Source organism: Triturus cristatus, chromosome 3_2 (genome assembly GCF_964204655.1).
Source record: "Triturus cristatus chromosome 3_2, aTriCri1.1, whole genome shotgun sequence".
NCBI classification, from domain to species: Eukaryota; Metazoa; Chordata; class Amphibia; order Caudata; family Salamandridae; genus Triturus; species Triturus cristatus.
In genome coordinates this window covers 1,083,106,327-1,083,128,410 of record NC_140584.1, presented here as the reverse complement: position 1 = coordinate 1,083,128,410, position 22,084 = coordinate 1,083,106,327, and the positions used below count along the sequence as shown (strand labels likewise).

General features: G+C 40.9%; 1 protein-coding gene across 3 annotated transcripts in view; it reads right to left on the bottom strand.

The window, feature by feature from the left end:
- PSPH (phosphoserine phosphatase) overlaps window positions 1-22,084 on the bottom strand; it is a 334,849-nt gene that overhangs the window by 208,159 nt on the left and 104,606 nt on the right. The window contains exon 1 of one of the 3 annotated variants that reach the window (XM_085649829.1): window positions 46-162. The exons of 1 other annotated variant lie outside the window; for it this stretch is intronic. The gene's annotated coding sequence lies outside the window, so the exon portion shown is untranslated. Of the gene's footprint in view, window positions 1-45; window positions 163-22,084 lie in introns of those variants that run through there. One more of the 3 variants, XM_085649830.1, reaches the window with a different exon arrangement.

Sequence of the window (22,084 nt, the reverse complement as noted above, 5' to 3'; positions counted from 1 at the left end):
TTTAAAAATCGCTCGAGCGCACACGAAGCCAGCTCGCACTCTCACCGTCATTTCTGCTGCCTAGATACCCCGTCTCAGTTTTCTAATGACGTCTTCTGCATAGAGCTGCGTTCCTTACTCTGCATTCCTGCATGCAACGACGTGCTTGGAGCCACCCGGCGCGCCTCCGTGCTACGTGCCTCCATTTTTTCTGGCACCACCGGAGCACTTTTCTTCCAATTTTCTTCCACTTTTCTTCCAACCACTGCCAACCACGTTTTACAAGGTATTCACTACGTCCTCACCTGCACATCAAGCTCTTCCATTTCTTTGATGCCGAGTGCCAACGCTGAGGTATTTTACAGCTTGTGATCATTCTTTTTATTCGTCAGTCTCATTGCCAGTTGGTTGGTTCACATTTTCAATCGTAAAAGCACCGTCAGTTCTGCAATTACAGTTTCATTGACTAAGCATCAGTGCCATCTAGCGGTTATCTTCCACCACTGCACCTCTACAAGGAATTTAAGGTCCCCTGTTTTAGACACTATAATTATACTTTCTCCAGTATTTTATCTTGTCAATTTTCCTACCAAGGTACTATTATATTCCTTTTCATCGTGTTTCACCTGAACTTAGCACAGTTCTTCAGCAGTTTATAGACCACGGTGACCACTTCATTTATTTTATTATTTTATGGACATTGCCACCTCATCTAAGCAGAATGTCACTAAGTACTAATGTACTATTCCTTGTACATCTTGCCGTGCTGCAATTTAATTCATTTTCAAAATGTGTTTGTTATGATGTTTTTACAGCTTTATTTACGTTACTATATTTTATTGCTTTAAGTTAAGTGAATTTCTGTTCACTACAATTTATGCTTGCATTTTGCCTGTTGCTCATATCTCATTCTTTCATGTGGTCATCCTCCACATCCTTTTCACAATTACATATGGTACCTTTCTGCCGTGTGCTGTGTCCGCACACCTTTCACCTCAACCTGCTCTGAGGGAAATCCTACTTCCTTATGTGGTCCTTCTCCACATCCGTATCATTTTCATGTAGCACATTGTACAGTGAACCCCTTCTGCACACCTTTCACCCTAACTTTCTTTGGGGATTTTCATTGTTCGCGTTAGTTTTATATTACAGTGCTTATTTACATAATGTAACTTTTACCTACTTTACAGTGCCTTCTTTCTAAACCCCCTGTGGTAGAATTTCCCTAAGGCATGTGTCACGATAGCTTACATGCTTATTTTTTACTTACATATCCCCTTTCATGGGATCTAAGACAGTTTGTATTTTCACCCTACATGGTACCTGTATGTGATTTAAACTTTTTCAACTGTCTAGTGGATTTATTTTCAAAAATCCTCCTAGGTGTATCTCACACACCTCCCTTATGCCTTTAAAGTGCTTTTCCTTTCTTTCTTCTGCACTTACTGTTCTTTTCCATTTCCTTTCTGCTCGCCACCTCCACAATGGTCTGGCCAACTAGTGTGCCCTGGTGGTGATTAGTATGTCAACTTCTTATTCATGTTTTTGCGCTTCCATTGCCGGGCAAACTTCTTCCTTCATTTCCTTGCTTGTTTTTCCTTACAGTACTCTTCCCTTTACAACTTCGTCTTAATCACATATGTTGTCTCTGTTGAAGGGGGAAGAAGGGTTGTGTTCCTTTCCTTTTCTATACATGCTTTGCTTTCATTGTTCATACTTCAGTGCTTTTCTCAGTGCTTTTCTTTTAAAAGGTTCATAATGTATTACACATTCATTAGGCATTTTAAAACTTATCATTATCTCATTACGTGTTTTAAAATGTATTCTTTATCACATCACTTCAAGATTTATTCATCTTATGCTTTGATTGTAACCTTTTGTTGTACCTCTTTGAAGTCTCCTTTCTCATTGCAAAGAAGGGAGAAGATGTAGTATACTGCTCAGCCAGGATGTGTTTATATTAGAAAGTTGAAGGTTAGAATGTTGGTATGATTTAGTCAGTTGCTGTATGGGCTGAGCAGATACAGACCGCTCCTGGTGGGGCTCATCTATTATACAACTTGATACCTAATAAACCTACATGAAAACTACCAAGACTGGACTACTTATCTTAACATTACACTGGCCCACCCAAACATGAACCGTGGCCCTCGCAGTGACGTCAGGAAGGCCAACAGAAAATGGCCACTGCAATTTAAAATGTTCCTCTGAACGCTATTTTTCTAGGAGCTGCGTGATTGGGCCTGGGCTCTTTCTCACAGGCACCCCCAATCACGCATCTCCTTTTAGAAAGGTGGGTTGTGTCCCGCCCACTGGTGCAGGTACAGGGACATGGCAAATAGGACAAATCCTCTTTGGTACGCTGTAATCTGTGCGTACCGTCCTGCTGCCTGGATATATCCTTCTTTTCAGAGCTGGAGAAAAGGAGTTTGTTGATCCTGAGTCACCTCTCCCGGCCCCTTCAGCTGTTTATCAGATCTGGCTGTGACAGAGTTTGAACGTAGCTGTGGCTATTGTACTGTTTTTTTTAAATTTGCACAGGCCTAGGTAGATACATACTTGGTTTATGCTTCGAGGATGTGTGTATATTAGTTAATATTTTAAAAATCTGTGAGGGCCCAGCAAGACACATACTTCGTGTATGCCGTGTATATTTAATTTATATCATTGTTACGTTATCATGAGGGATGCAAGACACAACTACTTTATGACTCCCTAATTCACACAGGCGATTCTCAGACGGACAGGCAGGTACCGGGCACTCTTCCTGGATCTGAGGTAAAGGGTTTGTGACAACAAGGGTAATATGGGACTTCCAGCACTCAACTGTTATTTTCCCTCTTCTTTTGTGTTCCCTCCACCCTGCCCCCTTAGATACTCTCCCTCTAAGCCGCTGCGAGCGGGGGTAGGTGTTCCATTCTTACTGCATGGCAACGAAATACGTAGCGTTTCCATAATCATGCGCTATTAACACTGCATTTCTGCCTTATGTGCGAGACATGAGACGTGGCTGTTGTAGACATCAGTCTCGAGCCATAAACACACCCCCTTCACTAATTTGATGCCTGGTAACACCGTCATAGCATCGACTGCACTGTATGTGAATTGTGCATTTAATTCGTAAGTACAGCATCACAGTCCCCACCATAACTCTGTATCAGTAGAGCCTGATGCATAGCTTTTGTCCACTATCATCAACACTGCACTGTCCAAACCGCAAGATAGTTATATCAGTGATGTGTGTCTGTACCCCGTCGCATTTGACACAGCGCAGCTGATATTGATATCACCCCTGTGTGACTATCACCGCACAGGGAGCTGCGCACCTTATGCGAGGTGGTTTGCTCATTCGCAAGAAGTCTTAGTTGGCATTCCTCACTAAGCATGCACATCAGGTATGCTTGTGGACTCGAATATCATACCACAAGCACATTTGAGTCCTAGTGAGTACCAGCATTAAGAAAATGTGTTCCACATTGGAATTTTATATGTTTGTATGTCTCTCTCTTCTTTTTTCATATCACTTGGTTGGGCGAAGGAACTGGAAGTACACGTTCCTACTAGAGCTGAGACACATCTACACCTGATCATAGGTATTACAGGTATTCTGGGGTCCTTTTTGTCCCTGGTCACTTTATCTTCTATTATTCTTTTCACCCTTTTTGGTCCTGACGAAGTGCCCTTGGATTCCTTATGGACCTTTCCAAAGGGCGAAACATGTTGACCCCATTCTTTTTTATACACCCTCACGGATACTGAGAGCAACGGGATGACATTTATCTCCTTCCACATTTGTTTCCAAGAGGAGCTCCATATCCATTGTATTTTTAACCTTATCATCAGGACGTCCGAATAAAACTAGGTTCTAGGTACCTGATGGTAATTTTAACTCACTTTTTCACTCACTGTCCTAGGCCCACACACCCGCATGCACAACTGCGGCGTCTCCTTAACGATTCTCGTGGGGCACGTGGGAGGACAGCAGCGCCACCCCCATGAGAAGCAACGCCCGATGATGAAGCAGGACACTCACAAGGGTGTGTGAGGGCACTATATTCAAAAGGAGAAATTCCCCTTTTTTCTAGAACATCCCATCTTTACTGAGACAGACAACTCCAACACTCAAGTGCAAACCAGAATAGGTTGCCACTCTCTTTTCTTCTTTAGGAACAGCTACCCCTCAGTGTATACGGGGCTTGAGCTAATATCAGACATCAACAGATGGGAATGAATGGAATAAGTGACAGAGCTGAGAGAGGTAGCTGCCTTGTACCCAGTGTCTGCCATGCTACTATTTAAGAGTAAAAGCTCGGAGCATCTTTTCTAAGCTTGGCCAAGCATGAACACAAAATCTCGGAGAGGCAGGGATGGGCATCTTAAGAGTCTCACGGTCCCTACTAGAAAAGACCAGGACCTAATTCAGCAGTTATTTTAGGATTTTGTAGTGCTCTTTTTGCCATTCCAAACATCCTTAGTTTCAAGACGCCTTCTGTGTTCAGCAAATAGTACCTACCAGAATTTAAAAACAATGCACCTCATGCCTTGCATGAGAAGGGATAGCATACGTTTCAAATAAAACATTTGCATAGAGGTACATTATAGTGCAACAATTACAACAATAACACTTAATTACATTTTAATGTACCCCTATGGAAATGACATTTACATCGTGAGCATTAACATTGAATTTCATATTTATATAAAGAGTTGACAATGTTGTAAACATTCTATGTGCACATTATGTTGCTGTTTTCACAGTCACTCAGCAGTGCATTTTAGGCGTATTTTAAAGAGACAACACTGCCATCTACTGTTTTTTGTTGTAAATACAATATTAATCTTTAATACATTCTATATTTTTTATCCTGATTCGAAACTGAACAATATTATTTTTATCAATTTTTGGGGGGGGAATTCTATTTCAGGATTAAAATGTATTTAATGTAATATAAATTAATTTACTACCCATCCTTAGCCCCATATCACTATTAGTATGCATTCTAAAATCGAATAATTAAAAGAATTACTATAATTTACATTATTTAAATAAAGTTGTAAAAAAAAATTCGATCTATAAATTACAATATAATGATTGTACTCCATTTAAATTACTACCCAACGTTTTCACCTATATCACTTAATGAACCTGTTCACAAATACAATGACATCTGTTAAACGATATTTAATATATATATTAAATTAATGTAAATTAATATTTGAATGCCATTTGTGTGTTATTATCCTGAATATCTAATTAAATTATTACACCCTTTGCCCTATATCAATTCAATCACCCATTCCTAAAGTGCTCGAAATTCAAATAAATATTGATTTAATCACCCATCCTAAAATAAATTGATCTGATAAATATTTACAAAATTTAACAAACTATAACTAATTAAATTACTTCCTTATCTTGGACCTTACATTATTTATTTGACCAGTTCTGAACTCAATTGTAAAAGAACAAAAAAACAAAAACAATCATAAATAAAAATCAAACAAGTTACTTACCTGCAGTAAAGATGTATCTGGTAGAGACAGGATCTAGGCACAGATTCCTTACTTTAGATTCTCCCCCAGGTGCCAGACTGGATCTGTTAAGTTTTATCCCCCAGTACTTCTGCACTTCAGCAGAGGGTGCTGTGCAATCCTGCAGCTACGTCGCCCCCGGATGTGATGTCAGCAGAGTCCATATAACCCCTCTGTGCGGACTCAGTTTCTTTGTGACTATAGTCGGCGTTCTAAATGTGGAGCCACATACAGAAACTGTTTATTGAAACATTGTGCCAAGACTATGGACGTCACTCATCTGTTGAATGCAAAAGATGAAAAACATCCAAGAGATGCAGGAGGTCCAAGAAGACTCAGGACAGAAAGCAGGAACAGTAATGTTCTGTAGACCTCCAAGATATAGTCATAACCTCCAAGGGTACCGCCATATAGAACGGAGGAGAATGCAGAAAACAAGGATTACCACAAGGAGGATATCCATGAGCTTGCAATACAACAAGGCTGTCTGCAAGGAGGATATCCCCAAAACACTGGCTCAATATGTAAAGAAGAAGAAAGAGAAATAGTTCTCAGTGCGGGGAGGATGGAAAGGGTATAAGGAATCAGCGGCTAGATCCTGTCTCTACCAGATACATCGTTACAGAAGGTAAGTAACTTATTCACCTGATAGAGACATCTAGCTGCAGATTACATACTTTAGAATCAGATACCCAAGCCATACCATCCCCAGAGGAGAATATATACCATTACATCGCATGCGTTTACAATGCATGCGATTACAACGCAGTCGTTACAACGATCGTGTTGTTACATCGCAGTACCATTACAACACAAGTCGTTACAACGACTTGCTCTAGATGGCGCGCTGGACTTAGGAATAGTATAATTTACTATTCCAACTCCAGTGTATGCAACAGTAGGGGAGGTGTTGGAATAGTAAATTATACTATCCCTTAGTGTAGAGCGCCATCTAGAGCAAGTCGATGTAACGACTTGCGTTGTAATGGTAGTATGATGCAACAACGAGGCCGTTGTAACAACCACGTTATAAAGGTAACGCAATGTAATGACTGCGTTAATGTTGTTTCCCCCAGAGGAGGGTCTGCAAACTGTGACTCCAAGAATAAACACATAGCATAACCTCGGCAAGAAGACAAGAGACCGGAGGGAAAGGACAACTGAGGGAAAAAGTCTCACTCAGTCATGTAAGTCCAGCACAGATCGTACTTAGTCACAAAAGATCCCGCATATGGGAACAGGTACAGATAAATTGTACACCGAAAACCATAGGAGCAGAAAGCCGGGTGATCGGCCACAGCAAGACCACAGGGAAGCAACAGGAGAAACAAGAAAGTTTCGACCCCGACGGCATCTCAACCAGGTATATAACGTGATAACAACTGAAACAACCACTGGGTAGGCTGGATAACACCAACAGTGTGAAGAGAGGTTATCCATGGCAAGAGAAAATGCCAATAATTGACCTAACAAGGCCATAAGTGGTCGTAGAGCGAATCTAGAACACTGAATAGGTCAAGTGCACAGAAATCCTGAAAAACCACTGAGCAATCTCCCAATATTGCAGAGGAATTATGCAAGCGAAGCTGAAGCAATAATTATCCACAAGAAGCGTCCATACATAGAAGAAAGAGCTAGAGACAATAGAAGGCAAAAGTCACCCAATTGATGAATGGGACAACAGAAGGGCTCTCGGAAAAACCATTGAGACATACATATATATGGAATATTACAGAAGTAAAAATCTTATGAAGATACATAGAACAGTATCCAGACATACACGTACATCCGACTTGAAAAATGGGGAAAACCGTAAGAGTATGCTCACGCCACCCCAAGAGGGAGAGATAATAACAATAATGAAGGAATGATAGCACGAAGTACCGATATGGAAACAGTGAAATGGAGTAGTACTGTACAGAAAACACCCCCACGGAAGGGAGGAAGGTGCATGGAAACCACCATAAAACAAGGTGACAAAATAAGGAAAAAGGGTCAACCGAAGTGGATCCTCCGAGCACAATGTAGTGCAGGACCTCAGTGCAGTGGCACTTGACCTCAAATGCTGCGAATGGACGCATCGGTAGAAGACATAGTGTAAAGCCTCCAGACCGCAGGCGGAAAGAAGACGGATTACGTAGCAATAAATCTGTAAGGAGAGAACTGTCAGGCATGTAATATGCAAGGTAGCCAATATAGATACATAAACATGCTCCACATAGACAAATAGGGACCTGAACCATAAAAGCAAGTCCCAGCTATCTGCTATAGAGGCATGAAAAGAAAAGGGGGCCATCCCCAGAAGGACAGGAACTTGAAACAGAGAAAAAAGAAGAAGCAACCAGTGGCAACAACCAGAAGGCTAATGCTTCTAGTGTTGACTGAACACTGGAAATGAACACTATCGTAGCCAGAGAGGGCTCCTAATAGAAGAATAAACGCTCGCATGACTGGGGCATGCACATATGAGGAGAGATGTGTCATCCACAAGCGGGCGTGATAACCAGATACAACCGTCTCACACTTGCGTCCCGGCAAGGCCGCACTCACACATATAATGTAACATCTGTTCTGCATAATTCGTCCCCTACCTTGCTTCCATAGAAGCACCTACTACAGCAGGACTCGGACAGCTTGCACTCCGCACAAGAGGCACGTTCAGCTGGTACATACTCTTGTCACATATAGGACAGACATCAGTAAGGTGGTATCAAGTTTAATAGTTTATTTCTTTTAAGTTACGTTTCGACACAGCTTTGCACAGAAACATCTGCTGTTAATTTCTTAGGTGAATTAATGTCGTCACTGTTTGGTAGTAATGTTGTACATGCCGATTAGCCCCCCTCCGCCCAGTGGGCACAATAATGCAAGTGGAGATGTACGATATTCTATACCCTGCTATGACGTATTTACAGCTGTGTGTTGTGCGTAAAATGAATACAGATTATTCCCAAAAATAAATAGAAGAATAAACGCTCTTGGAAAATGCGAGGCGAGATTAGTTACACAGAGCGTCATACCATTCACAAGGCAAGAACGCACGAAAGATGCAGTCGCCCGACGGGGCAATGGTTGAGAAACCATCATAGCCACAAGGAACGCCCTATAGAGAAATAACGCTCCCAAAAGGGAGCCAAAATAAGTAACGCGCCACATTATAACACCCTAAAGGTGAAAAGAGCATGTAAGGTTACAGCACAGCCATGTGGCAACCATAAAAAAGAAAACCCAGAACACAAGTAGGAGTTTCCCAGCCAGAAGCAGGAAGGGTAACTAGGACCGTGATAGACAGCAGTTACAGGTAAATGTGTAAATGTAAATGTGCAGATATTTATATAGCGCAAATCACCAACCGGTCTCTAAGCGCTTGCTTAGGGAACCCGCCCTGGTATTCCCCTGTGAGATAACCCAGCAGGGCATCCACAAGGTGAAAGCCAGGCATCCCGCCGCGAGGGGCCATGGTGGAGATTAAGCAAGCTATTGCTCAGAGTCGCAGAGTGTGAGCCCATGAATCAAGTATGCACTGGAGCGAGAATTATCAAGTCCATGGACAATTTATGGACTCAAGACCCAGCCGAGCCGGGAATTGAACCCTGGTCCCGGGCTGACCTCTGCTTCCAGGTCTGCCTACTCTAACCAGTGAGCCACACTTCTCCACAAGGTGCCACCCAAAGGAGGCCAGGTGCCGCCTATCAGTGGCCTCACTGAAGTAGGGACGGCTGGACTGCAACACAGAAGACAAACCACGTGAACCAACGCATTTAGGAATGGCCGCTATAAATACACATACAAGAGAAAATATACATTACATATAGGGTAGAGAACCTCATCAGGCCATACGGGTAGAAGAAGGGTCAGCACCCACCAGAGGTAAGTCTACAATCGTAAGGAATAAGTGTGACGAAGGAACCTAGGTACATCACACCAGGAAAGCCCACAGTGCTAAACAAATAAGGATATATTAGAATATGTCACTCGGAGGATAGATATCCATGAGATACAATTACAAACAATATCCATACATACATGAAATATGCATATGAAGAAGCCGAGTATTCATAAATTTCCAGGCCTCCGCAAGGCCAACCTGTCTTCCCAAACAGGGATGCAGGGAAAAGACACGCATATACAAAATGTATATCAAATAGAGATATTCTACATAGAGTTTAGGACATACCACGAAGGTACAACTCAACGTGACGTAATACTCTTATGAATAAAGCAGCTGTATCTGCTGCAGACAATTTAGGAGGCAATTCTGCACCTAACAGAGAAAGAAAAAACGGTACTAATCATGTACTCCCTGCTTGAAACTCACAGTGGAATTGAAATGTAATGTCTAAAGGAAGCGCAGGGCCAAAAAAATAGAATTATTCTGTTCCCTCATATGAAAAAGGGGTGTTGGAGGCACCTAACAAAACAAGTGATGGAGCAGGTAAAACAAAATGTTGTATACCTCCTCTAATTTGCATGAAATTAATTACGTAATCATTCTAAAATTAATTTTCATAACCTGTTTGAAGTGGAAGTGATATTAATCAACATTTGCACCTTGATAAACACCGATACACGTGGGACTAAACTGAAAATTGCATGGCTGAAGTAAATAATTAACATTTGGTACGCAAACTAACTTTAGATTGTTGTGAAATAGTAAAATTGCATGATTTTCATTGCTTTGTGATTGTATAGTGGCTTAAAATTTATCGTATGGTAAGTATTATCGCTTTAAATGTCGCTGCAGCTAGGAAAATACTAATATATAATGGGATTAGTGCGTGTTTTAACATTAGAATTTTCATTTCTATATTTTAATTGCTGTTATGTCTATTTTTGCTTAAGTTAACATTCGGGCCTACTAGGCCCAAGTACCCAAGATGGCGTTCTCTGAAGCAGATGCCACCATGTACGCGCAATGATTTCTGCGCATGCCCAAATGGCTTTTGGGATTATGAGATAACTTGAACTACTGACATCGTGTTTCCTGCCAAGGACAATGTGTTGGTAACTTGACCGCAAGCCAAAAGATGATTTAATGAGATACCCTTTTACCTTGAAATGATACATTTGCCGTTCCTGCCTGAGAAGCAGGAAAATAACTTTCAATTTGTGAACTTTGTGCAAGTCACTATGGAGAACCAGTTTGCTCTGGGAAAAGTGACATGAACCATTGATAACCCCGAACTGTCCAATCAGAACATTTGGTCTGCCCCTAAAGTTGCCATATCTTGTATGAAGTAAGGGGAAAAAGGGTATTAAAAAACCCTCAGTCATTATGTGTGGTATAGTGGTATTATGGTGAGTCGAGGGTTGGAGTTGCGGTTGCGTTTGTCATTGGGTTTATTTCCTTTAAGGAGAAGTTCTTGTAAGGTGGCCGTTCTTTTTCCAAATTCTAAAATTTATTCTATGCTGTCATTCGGAGTGTGGGATTGTTCCACGCTCCGGATGGATGTATGGACTTTGCTGAATATCTCAACTTTATCACGCCGCATCCTGTAATTTGTGCGACAGGTTGATCCTTTGATGAGGGTCAGGCTGTCATTTTTCCGAGGGAGTCTTCATTTGAGAATGCAGATAATTCCCTATGTGATCTGAAGCTATCGCCATCTAGCCATTGGTAAATGTTTTATTGCTTTTCCTTAAATCCATGTCTAAGAGTATTTTCTATATGTTTAATTTCTCTTTAATAAATCAAAATTTAACTAATGAGCTTTAGTCGGTAAATGCAAGATTTAAAAGTTCTATAAATGTTTGGATAAACAAAATTGAAATAATAAGAAACGAGTTTGTGGTTCTTTAATAAATTACTGAGAATATCAAATGTTTTCCTAGGCTTTAATCGTGATTTAGCTGGTTCTAATTCACCATCAACCAGTCCAACTAGTTGGTCCATCGACCAAACAGTGGAGTGCCTTGATGATTAAGTCAGGATTATGAAGAGTGTATATAGAATGTTTATATTATTTAGTAGAAAATTAGTCCTGACAGGTAATAAGATACCCACTTTGTCCAGCAGCCTTTCTCCTGTGTACAGATTCGAGTGAGTTGTGGGGATGAGAAGCGTGTTGGTGTTATGGGCCCCACCAATGAATGAATGTATGAATGAAACGTTGTGAATAGGACTCTGTGACATAAGGAGATTATGTAAATTTTGTCCGCTGCGCTAGATCAGTATTTCTTGGTAGCAGAGGTGATGGTTTCTATTGTATTGGTTTGGGGATTATTGATTTATGATTAACGCTATATGTGGAGTATTGTTTACGTTAAATGTAGTAAGAAAATTTGAAGCTTCCGGGAAGTAGGAAGTGGATTTATGTGGGAAGAGAAGTCACATGGAATTAACATTGTCTGGTTTCAAGAATTGTGATAACACGGAATTGTGTTATGTTAGGGAAATCTCCGTATGAATGTGTATGAGTGAAAATAGCAACAGGTTTTCTTGTTAAACTCTAGCCTTAATTCTCAGGAGCATTATAGTCTCCACATGCGTTTTATCCCCAGCGAAACGGGTTTGCCTTTTTGCTTGATAGAAGGGTATGATAGAGGGAAGTGCTACTTTAACGGCGAAAACGAAAATTTCTGTGGTAGGGTAGAGGTAAGCGCTGCCTACTGGAAAGACAGAATTCTTGTGTAAATGAGAAAAGCTATCTCTTTGGGTTAGTGAAACAGGCAATGGAGATGTGTTTATGTTGTTACTAACAGAAAACTTGAGAAAAATTTGCTGATAAATTTTGTGGAGAGGTCAGCGAGAGCAGGAGTAGTGGGAAAAGGGGACGACAGAGAAACTGCGCTGGGATTGGTCAGTTGGGTAAACACAAAGTTTTCACTGATTGGTGCGTTAGTGTAAGACGCGCTAGGAATGGAAAAATTACAAGAGTGACGTAGACGCTCTGAATTGGTGCGTTAGTATGAGTCGAGCTAGGATTGGTCAGAAAACTGAGAAGCCGTGATAAGGTGAATTGCGGAGCTTCATTGATTGAGAGTTTAAAAAATAAAACAAGATGTATTACGATCCACATGAAAAGGAGAAAAAGTAATGGTTTGGGAAAATCAAAGACCTATTCAAGAAGAATAAGCCGATTGTAACTAGGGAAGGACAGATACTTCCTCCACCGATAAACGCCTGCATCCTTTATGGTGGCGAAAAATGGTTATCATACATGCATTTGGTTGGAAAATTGGGTAAAATATACCAAAGATGATGGAGTACTAGCGTTTCTGAAAAAATGGTTCATTTAGCCTAGCGATAAAATGATTAGATTAGAACCAAAACCCAGACCTACCCAATTTGAAGCTTTGACTGAATGGGAAGAAGAGATGTATGAAAGAGAAAGGCATCGGAGTGGTAGAAGGTATAATTATGTATTTGGTAGACATTATGGACAAGAAAGTCATGACAGAATGAGAAGATGGCAAAATGCGAGCATGACTGAAGGCATGTTTCCTCTGAGAAGTGCTGGAGATACAGGTGGTAAATTTGTACGGAGAAGATAAATAATACAGAGTCAGAAGGTTATAAATATGGAGTGAGTGAATCGGAGGATAAAGTGCTGGAGGGCATTTTTTTTTATAAAAAACCACCTCCATATCAACAGGATTCTGTGATGGTGACGCCCAGTGCACCACCAAAGGAAACTGTTACAAATAAAAGCTTTGAACAAATGTAGAAATAAGTTTGGGAAAAATAATCCATTTAATTATTCAGAAATGTCACAAACGATAAGATCTGAAAATGAAGTCAGTAGAGTTAGCTAGAACAACACAGGAATTAACGGAAAAGATTAGAGAATTAACAAAGATTATGGAAGCAGTAACTGTGCCTGTAACTATAGGACCAGTGATACCAGTTTTTGATAAACAAAAGGATAATGAGCATTGTTTGACAGTTCCATATAATGGTGGTGTGCAAAAGGAGGAAGAAAGAAGTACTTCAGGAGAAAATGAATGGAAGATTAATGCAGGAATAGCAGGATTAAGTACACCTAAGAATCTGACTGTAAACCAGAGTCCAGCAAATAAAACGCCTATGGCAACAGAATCAGCCACAGAAACCCCAGAGAAGATGGTAGATAATATGAGATTAGCGACAACCCCTGCAGGACCAACAGCTGAAGAATTAAGTGATTGGTTAAGTAGTTTGCAGAAAAAGGACAGAGAACCACAACCTTTAGATGTGGCAAAATTAAAAGTAACTTTAGAGGAATTAATTGTAGGAACAATTTCCAAAAAAAAATTGAAAGCATATCAAGATGAGGAATTAATGTTTTTATGTGAAAGCATTACATGGAGAGCAAGGACTTTGTAAGAAAAGCTAGAAGAGACAGCAAGTGAAATGGGAATAGATTTTGAGAAAATATGGTCATTGCAGAAGCCATACAGAGTAGATTTTACTGAAAAGGACATTGAAAATTTGAATACTGCGGGAAGGTTAACCCAAATTGAAGAGCTAATTGCATTATTGAGAAAATGGGGTGATGTGGACCGATGGAAAAGTAGATGTTTAGAAAGAGAGAAGAAACTACAGACAAAGCCTCTCTAGCTTTCCCGATGAGAGAAAAAGAGTCAGTGGTAAAAGAATGTCCCATGAGAGAAATTCCTGGAGGAGGATATGTACATGTTCCATGGACTAGACAGCATATTCTGTCATTTACAAATGATTTTCTAAGGTTGAGAGAGAAACCAGTTGAATGGTATAGACAGGCCGATAGGTTTGTCAAACTTTTAAAAGTATTATAGAAAGATCGGAATGGTCTTTTTGACATAATTGTACCTGCGGATTTATGGACAGAATGTAAGATCACTATATATTGGCCAACACAAGAGTACCCCAGGGATCCTAAGACAGGAGCCCCAGATCCAGAAGTAATGAAAAAATATGATCAGGTAATTACGTTTTTCAAAAATAAAGTACGTCCGAAAGAAACTGATTGGGTAAAAATTTACAGAACTCAACAGGAGGCTAAAGAATCAGTGCATGCATATTACGAGAGGTTAAGGTTAGCTTTTAAGCAATACAGTGGAGATGAGAAACTAAGTGAAAAAGATTGGAGTCATTTTGTTTACAAATTTGTTTATGGCCTGAAGTTAGTGAAATGATTAAACCGCATACAGTAGATTGGCAAAATAAAAAGATAGATAAAGTGTTGCATCATGCAAAATATTTTAGTGATGAAATTGAAGCCAAACAACACAAGTTGAAAGTAAAAGCAATGTGGGCACAGGTTAAAGTAGCGGAGCGACAAGAAGTCCAGTTAATCGAACAAGCTAACGGAATAGGGCAAGCAAGACCAAAACCTAATATTGGAACGGGAAAAGGGCAGATTAGCATAGAAGAAGCTAAAAAGAAGTTGCCATGTCATAATTGCGGAAGTTAGGACGTTGGAAATCCGAGTGTAAATTACCACCGAAAGCTAATGGTGATAGTTCATCATTGAATCCACAGGTGCAGAGTGAGGTGAGTTGCCAACCGCCGCGACAGCAGCAGGTTGTTACCCAATAGTGTCAGGTGCCAAAGCCACCTTTTCCACAGAACCTAAATCCTCAGAGATACAGTAATGAGACAGGATTCTATAACGAAGAACAGGTAACAAAGCTACCCCGCGCTGGTGCCATTTCGTAGTATTGGCTGCAACGTGATGAAAGTGAGTCAGAGGAGAGCTATTGACGGTGCAAAGGAGAGGAAGCGGAGTGCGTAAGTAAATGTTACTTTCCAAGTGGACACTGGTGCTACTCGTTCAACTGTTAGATCAGCTGAAGTGACAAATCTTCCTCTCTCGGTTGAAACAATCCAAGTGGTTGGAGTTTCTAATAAACAGATAAAGGCCCATCTTACCGAACCGGTTATGGTTAGAATAGGGAAATTTGCTAATATGCATCGTTTTGTAGTTTGTGACACTAGTCCTGTAAATCTGTTAGGAAGGGACTTACTTTGTAAAATGAACTGCACCATCTTTTGTACACCTGATGGTATAGCTTTTGAAACGCCAGATGATTATGTTTTTTATAGAATGACAATAGCTAACCTAGAACCAGGAATTACCAATGCAGTTGTTATGTTTGATCCAGAAGGAATACCTAAAGAATTAAAGGAAACAGTGAAAAAAAGAAGTGTGGGATTTCACAGGAGATGATGTCGGATTAATGAAAAGGGTAGATCCTGTGAAAGTAACTGTAAAAGAAGGAGTAAATTATCCGAACATTCCTCAGTATAAATTGACACCAGAAATAGTTGCAGGAGTAACGTCTGTAATAGACAGAATGATTGAACAAAGAATTCTAAGACAGATATTGAGCAGTCCATGTAGTTTACCGATCATGGGTTTGAAGAAGCCGAATGGGACATTTAGAATAGTGCAGGATTTGAGAAAGGTAAATAAAATTGTTGTTCCTTGTTGTCCCATTGTGCCAAACCCTTCAGTAATCCTATATCAGATTCCCTATGATGCAGAATGGTACACAGTCATTGATTAGTGTCATTTTTTGTTTTCTATTCCATTGCACCCTGATAGCCAACCAATTTTTGCTTTCCGGTTTAGCAAGCCTTTTTTGGCATGGTGCGGTATCCCTCAAGGGTATACAGAAAATCCTTCCATATTTAATCAGATCTTAAAGAAATCGTTGGAAGATTTAAAAATGCCAGAAAGTTCAGTGTTAGTCCAATATATCGATGATCTGTTAGGGGCTTCTAAGACACGAGAAGCTTGTGTTGTTGACACAATTGCATTGTTAAATCATTTGGCAGGTGGAGGACTTAAAGTATCACCATCGAAATTGCAGTTTTGTCAGAAAGAAGTGCAATACTTAGGTCATACGATTGAAAAAGGCCTGAGAAAAGTAACATTGGATAGGATTAAAATCATTAAAGGAATGAGAGGCCCAATGACACAGAGAGAAGTCAGAATGTTTCTTGGAATGGTGGGGTACTGTCGCCAGTGGATTAGTAACTTTTTCTTGATAGCAAAGCCATTGGTACGTCTGACAAAGAGTGATGTGAGAGATCTAATTGAGCTGAATAAAGAAGAGATGAAATCTTTTAAACAATTGAGAGACAGCTTGTGTGAAGCACCGGGTCTTGGAATGCCTGATTATGAAAAAGAATGTGAGCTTTTTTGCAGTGAAAGGGATGGGTGCGCTCTTTCCGTGTTGGTACAGCGACATTGGAAATTGAGACGACCAATTGCCTATTTTTCAGCTGTACTAGATCCAGTAGCTGTAGCATTGCCTAGATGTTTGAAAGCAGTAGCTGCTACGTGCAAGAGTTTGGAACAAAGTGAAGGAATTATAATGGGATACCCAGTGAGAGTGTATTGCCACATCATGTGGAACAGTCGTCTAACCAAATATGAAAAGGTGATTTTGGGTGCTACAAATGTGAAAATTGTAAGATGCACTAATGTGAACCCATCGACATTACTGCCTGATGCTGTGGATGCGGATGTAAAGAATGATGTTGATCATGATTGTTTGGAAGTGCTTGATTTTTGCACCAAACCGCGTCCTGATATAAAAGACATGCCTCTGAAAGAGTCTGTCTATGTGAGGTTTGTAGATGGGTCACGCCTAAGAACTGGAGAAGGATTTTTGAGTGCTGCATATGCCGTGTGAACTGTAGCACGCGTTTTGGAAGCATCTTGTTTGAGAGGAGTACGATCTGCTCGAGTTGCTGAGTTGTTTGCACTGATTAGAGCATGCAAGTTGGGAAAGAATTTGCAAGTCACTGTGGTTACTGATAGTATGTGTTTGGAGTGGTGCATGATTTTGGGCAAATCTGGTCCCAGAGAGGTTTCTTGACGTCGAGTGGAACTCCAATTAGAAATGCAGAAATAGTTGGCAAATTGCTTGAGGCGATACAGCTGCCTAAAGAAATAGCTGTCGTGACATGTACAGCCCATAAGAAAGGAACGGATGTGTCAGCAGGAAATGAGTATGCAAATGATATAGCCCAATACTGTGCTCGAAATTTGACTTCATTGAGTGGTAACAGGGAAAAGGAAATGGATTTATGTCCCTTTGCTTTTACTGACACAGTAAGTACATGGGATGAAGTAAAACAGTTACAGGAAGAAGCAGGGGAAGAGGAGAAAAAACAGTGGATAAAATCAGGATGCACACGAGAAGTAGAGTTTGAGTTTACAGAGAAGGAAGAGCAGTAATGCCTGATAGCATGATCTCTACCATGGCACGGTTGTCCCATGGGCAGGCACACATTGTAAGGGATGCAATGATTAGACTTTTTAAACAAACATGGTATAATGCCAAATTCCGTCTTATAGCTGAGAGCCTTTGCCAGAGAGGTCTCATTTGCCAGCAATTTAATGCAGGAAGGAAAACTGTGGTGAGCTTGGGAACAATAGGATGGGAGGAAGGTCCTTTCACTCGAATGCAGCTTGATTGAATTGAAATGCCCTCATGCAACAGGTTAAGATATGTACTGATGATCGTTTGTCTGTTTTCTCATTGGGTTGAGGCTTACCCGACCAGAAGAAATGGAGTCACTGTTGCAAAACTCCCACTGAGAGAGTTCATTCCTAGATTTGGTTTCCCAGTAATGATTAAAACAGATAGAGGGACACATTTCCAAAATGAAATTATAAAATTGATTTGTGAAGCATTAAATGTACAACTAACATTGCATTGTGCCTACCGACCAGAGGCTTCTGGAGTGGACGAACAAATGAATGGCACTATAAAGAAAAGATTGGGAAAAATGTGTTTGGCCACAGGTCTCAAATAGCCAGATGTCTTGCCTCTTGTCTTAATGAGTATTAGATCAATTCCTGATAGGAAGACTTGTCTGAGCCCTCATGAAATCATAATGGGCTGAGCAATGAGACATGTTTTAATTCCTGTCAACAAACTGCTGCCTATATCCGATGACTTTGTCTTGGATTATTGTAAAGGATTGGCTGATATGCTACGTTCTGCGTTTCATCAGGTTGGACCAGATGCAACCACTCTTGCAAAGAAGCCAGCTCATGACTTGAATCCTGGAGATTGGGTCCGCACAAAAGTACACTGAAGAAAAATTGTCTGGTTCCACGCTGGAGAAGACCACGTCAAGTGATTCTGACAACGACAACTGCTGTGAAGTGTGCAGGGGTGAAGAGTTGGATTCATGCTAGTCACACTCTTCGAGTCCCAGATCCGGAAGAGCAATCTGAAGACCAACATTGGGAAGTATCAGATACCAGGTCAGAATTAGAACAAACAAAAACAAGACAAAACCCAGAAACAGATGAACAAGGGCGAAGTAAAATCATTGGGCAGGAAGATTTACCATTGAGACGCCGCCTTGAAATTTCAGATACTAGTTCTGCATCTGAGACTGAGCAAGCAGGAGTACGAAAAATAACTAATCATGAAACTGGAGAAACAGAACAAGTAATCTTTGATCAAGAAATCCCGAGTACAAGTGCAAGAGAAATTCCTCCAGAAATTATAGAGATAGAAGGAGAGGAATTAGATACAGAGAGTGAGGGTGAGGCGATTGCGGAAGAACCCAGAGGAGGTTCAGGGACACAACACAAACGGGTAGAAAAAGGGTCAGGTAGTCAGCAGGAAGATAGTGTGGAAGAAACATAAGGAGGGATAGATTCAGACCGTGAACCTGAAATATTGAGGATAAAAACAAAGGAAAGCGTTATCCAAACGGAGACAATCAGAAGAAAGTGAAACAGGACATGAAGAGGGAAGAAATTTGAGAAAAAGGGCTTGGAAATCCGAGAGAGAAGCGTAAAGATCAAAATTGAAAAGGCCATAGAAAGGAGACATTTGGCCCATCAAAATCAAGAAGCTAAGATACCGATTGACGAGAATAAAGCGTGATGATGCCGAACAAGTGAATGAAGTGTCCAGTCAAGAAAAACAAGAGGACACGGATCAGAAACACTTACAACGTACAAAGAGAATGAAGAGACCAAATCTGAAGTACAAGTCACCGGAATTGACATATGTGGCACTTCCTGATATACAAGAGGTAGCTGATAGCCAAGAAAGTCTAAGAGTGACTGGGAGGTGGACAAGGAAGAAGAAGATTCAGAAATCCTGAAAGTTATCTTGTCTGACACTAGAAAAGAAACGGATACTCAGGAAATTCTGAATAAAGACTGAAAACCTATGGATAAGGACAAGTCGCACATGAATTAAGAGACAAAAGAACTCGGAAAGGAATTGAAAAACCCAGATAAGACACATGACCAGAAAGGACCAAGTAGGCAACTAAAGCCTTAGGTTTAGACAAAGGAAAATTTTGAAGAAAGAGGCTAAGTCAAAAGACACTGATCATTTACAAAATGGCAAACACAGAGAAAAGAAATCCAACATGTGTCTTTTTTCGGAGATGGTGTAAAATGTGTTTTTGTTGTACAGGATTATTAATGCTTGTTTGGATTATATTAGCAATAACAATTTCATTTAGAGTAACAGTTGAAAATATAGACAGACACTCAATGAATGGAACTACTAACCAAAATTCTGAGGACAGTCATATCACAAAATTGGTAGATAGAACAGAACTTCATAAAGACAAGTCAATAAATGATTTTTCTAAAAATGTTTTCTCAAAGTTATTATATGAGTACGTAGAAACAATGGATGTTAGGGATGGTCACGTATGTATGCAGCTGCCTGCATCTGTATCTGAAGGTGTCACTTATCACCTTCCTTTAATACCTACGAGTGCACATTCCTAGGAGTTGCGAAAACATGGCGGCCACAAGTTGAGCGGCCGCAGCACCTCTCCTGTGTATGGAGCCCTACGTTTGAATTCTTCAAGCGCTAGGGATAAGTAAAGTTTTTTTTTTGGTTTTTTTTGTCTTTTTGCTCTGTTTGCCGGTTGTTGGTTTTAGCACCGAGGGCGTCTTGATGTGCTCGTAAAGCTGGAGGTTTGTATTTCTTCTCCTTTTGGACTGTGTGCGGCTCCCTTCCCTGCCGATGTGCGGGCCCGGTTCCAGGTTTTCTTGGCATTCTGTTACTCCCTTTGGCGCCCTTCGCTGGATCTCGGCGTCTTGGGAGCTTTGTCGTATACGAAGCGCCAGTCTCGGCTTTCTTCGAGGTAGGAATCTGCTTGGGGGCGAGTCTGCAGGAGTAAGGCAGGTCGCCCTGGAGGTGTCATCGAAGGGGGGGGGGGGGGTTGGGGTTTTCGGGGTCACGGAAGAGGATATCGATCTCCCCAATGTGGTTATCTTAGACCCTGAACCTGCAACAGCCACTCCTAAACTTAGACCAAGACGCCAAGGGGCGCAAGCTGGGTCATCTGATCGTCTAGAAACTAAAAATTCCAAAAGGAAGGGGAAGAAAGCAGGCTCCAGAGTATTAACAACTTTACCTCTTAAACAAAATTCAGACTATAAAGATCGGAGCCATCCGACGCAAAAGGCTTGGAGGGGTTTTCTGAGCACACAGGTGTTCCGACAAGAAAAGAAGAGGGGGAGTTATCGTCCCTCTCAGTCGGGGCAGTTTCACGGAAAACAAGGGGCACCAAAAAACAGAAACCCCATCAAGGGGGGTCGAATAAAATAACGCCCTCTTTAAGATCTTATTTGAGAGTACTTCCTCAGATTTTGGAGCTGACCAAAGGGGATTCAGCTTTAATTAAATCAATGGAGGATATTAAAAAGACCCCATTTCTCCTAAATCTACCGGTTTACGGGCTCTCGCTCCCCACGGGGGTTCCGACATTGTAGGACTGACATTGGCGCAAGCAGGACACTGGGAGCTTGATCTTTCCTCACCGTCTCCGTTTAGCATTGTTGAATCTCTTCAGCGCACAGACGAGTGAGGAGATCTAAAAGTGCGCGAATATCAGCATATATCTGACGATCACTCTGAATATACTGTGGGCGAAATGCTTAGAGCTTTATCCCAGGATATCAAAAAAGGTTTAAGCCTCCACAGCAAATCAAGCTGAAATTAGAACTCTTTGTGAGACGCTTGGATCAAAAGTGGATCTTTTAGACACTAGAACACAACTAGAAGAAAATGTTACCAACCTCACGGTTAACTTAGAATCTGCCGAGACTAAAATAAAGTCTCTTAAATTGAGTGAGGCAGTACTATCTGAGCGTCTAGAGGCTTTAGAGAACAACGCAAGGAGAAATAATCTCCGAATTCTAAATGTTCCGGAGGATAAAGAAGGAGGGGACCTTAAACGATTTGTTGTTGCCCTGTTAAAAGAAGCTCTGGCTCCAGAGTTCTCAGAAGAGATGTTATTCAAGGACATCCAGCGAATACATAGGGATCCTTTCCGAAGAAACTTGCAAAGGCTGAAACCTAGAAAGATTTTAATTAACTTTCAGACATATGCTCTTAAAGAACAAATCCTCACTTTAGCACTCAAGCAAAAATCTTTAACAGCAAGTGGTTGTACCTTTCAAATAAGATCAGATTTGTCAAGAACCACTCTTGAAAGGCAATGGGAGCTAGGTAGGCGATTAGACGATTTTAGGAAACTGGGCGCAGTTGCCCAGTTGAAATTCCCTGCATCCCTTAAAATAATGCTTAACAATAAAATGCATAATGTGAACTCAGTAATGGCAGCAGATGCGCTTTTGACAGAACTAAGCAAGTAACGACG